The following is a 2,109-nucleotide window of genomic DNA, read 5'->3' on the forward strand; positions in this document are numbered from 1 at the left end:
TGTACATAATAATCTTTTTGATGTGATTAGATTACTCCACTGTCAATATAAGGGAACAACACATTAGAGAGAGGCTTTAGAGATTTTATCCTAGTGCTAAATTTTTATCACAAATGGAGTGGTTGCAATATCCAGCAGCATTAGCTATATTCATATTTTGAGACCCATTTCTCTTGTCAAACCAATTCCAAGCACCCCTTAGTCCTACTAACAGATGTGATAAGTAATATACAACTTTATATTTCCTTTGGAAGATTTGAAAGTGGTGGAGATCTTTCTTAGGTCGTAATTTGAAGGTGAGTTAGATAAATGTGTTAAATTTGGATAAGAACTCCTTGTAAAGGAGGAGGTAAATGTCAGGTCTAATGATGAAAATATGAAAGGCAGAGGAGGAAGAAGAAATCACAAGCTGAATGGAAGAGATTAATCAGACCAGGACAGATTCCAGGAGGAAGTATTGCTATGAGGGTACAAAAGGAACTTTGGAGATGTGAGGATGTTATTTGGGAAAGAAGAAGGCTAAAGTTGTTTAAGAGATGCCTCAATTGTCTCTCTTTAAGCAACACCACTGAGAGAGAAATGTAACAGTTAAGACCTTAGTGCCTAAACATACACCCATCTTGGGTTTCTTTAAAAGTATGGGTAAATTCATACTTCTCCATGATAAAAGAAGTGTGAGGCAAGAGGAGAAAGAATGCCATTGTGATATCATAGTGATAGTTTGCATGCTCTGGTCAGCCAAAAACTCTATGGAACAGAATGAAAATAGAGGAAATGATATTAGTCAGGCAATAGAAAAACACTGCAGTAAACCAAAGTCTACACCAAAAATCAGAGCATGGGACTAGAATCAGTAATTATCTTTCAACACTACAGGAACTCTTACTTCTTCCTTTTTTTTTTTTTTTTTTCAACTTTATTTGCATTTTATTTTATGCTGAATTTACTACCAAGCCATAAACTTTTGTATCTTCAGTTTCTTCTGGGATGTCTTTTTCTTTTGTGCAACCTCTTCTTCTGATTTAGGAACAATTTGTTCTTTTTCAGTAAGGATCATCTCAATGTGGCAGGGAGAGCTCATATATGGCTTGATCTGACCAAGAGCTCTGTAAGTGCAGCAGCACAAATTGGTGGCTTTGTTCACTTGGATGTGCTCAATGAGCAGATCATCTACTTCTAAACTATTAATTCAACATTACTCTCTGCATTTTTCAGCATGTGCAGCAAAAGTTCAGCACTCTCTCTGGGCCACCGACTCTGTGTTCAACACTACTCTTTAGCCTGGGCACACCTACAAATGCTACCATTGTAACATTGGAATGGCACACATTGCTTCTGCAAAGTGACATCTTTCAAATACTTGGTGTTTTTTTGATTTGCATACCCTTGATGGCCTGGGCAGCCTCACAGATGTTCTAAAAATGGACCCAAAGATTTGAACTTTTTTATTTGCATGATTTTGTGGGGTTTTCAGGGTCAAGTGAGTAGCAAATCAGTTTGCAAGATCACCTCAGGCCATTTAAAGGAAGAGGAACACTTACTTCTTAACAAAAGAATGCAAGAGTTCATTAGTGCATAGTGCCCTAGTTGGAGACTTCAAGAAAGTGAAGGCTTATGGAAAATTAATCCAGCTCATAGCATGAACAAATTCATTATAATAAAAAATATTTTACATAACTCATATACAGGCCAGAGTCTTTCTTTAGTTAGCATGCATTAGATAGAAAAGGCAACAGAATAAAGTGTTATATGCTGTGGAGACATGTGTTTCTATTTGGAATTTTCTTCATCTTTAACAGCTACAAGACTAGTTCTTGTGGTTGGAATGGCTGAGAGATTGTTGTCAGGGCTGTTGCTTGTGATTTTTGTGTCAATTTCATTATTGCAATTGTGAAAAAAGTTATTTTCATATCAAGGCATTTTAACCCCTTCCATTGTCTGTTAAGCAAAGGTCATAGACCCAAACCCCCACTGCCATCTAGTCGTATCCAACTCTTAGCGACCCCTTCTAGGAATTCCGAGGTGGTATCACTATGAAAGTAGATTGACCAGCCTTCCTTATGAGGAGTAACTGGTGGGTTTTAACTGCCATCCTGAAGGTTATGGATG

General features: G+C 37.3%; 1 pseudogene; it reads right to left on the reverse strand.

Moving 5' to 3' along the window:
* Positions 1 to 932: 932 nt before the first annotated feature.
* LOC122152028 lies at positions 933 to 1,490 on the reverse strand (annotated as a pseudogene).
* Between the last annotated feature and the right edge of the window lie 619 nt (positions 1,491 to 2,109).

The sequence above is a fragment of the Orycteropus afer genome, unplaced genomic scaffold, assembly GCF_000298275.1.
Source record: "Orycteropus afer afer isolate SDZICR_OR568_19922 unplaced genomic scaffold, OryAfe1.0 scaffold01156, whole genome shotgun sequence".
NCBI classification, from domain to species: domain Eukaryota; kingdom Metazoa; phylum Chordata; class Mammalia; order Tubulidentata; family Orycteropodidae; genus Orycteropus; species Orycteropus afer.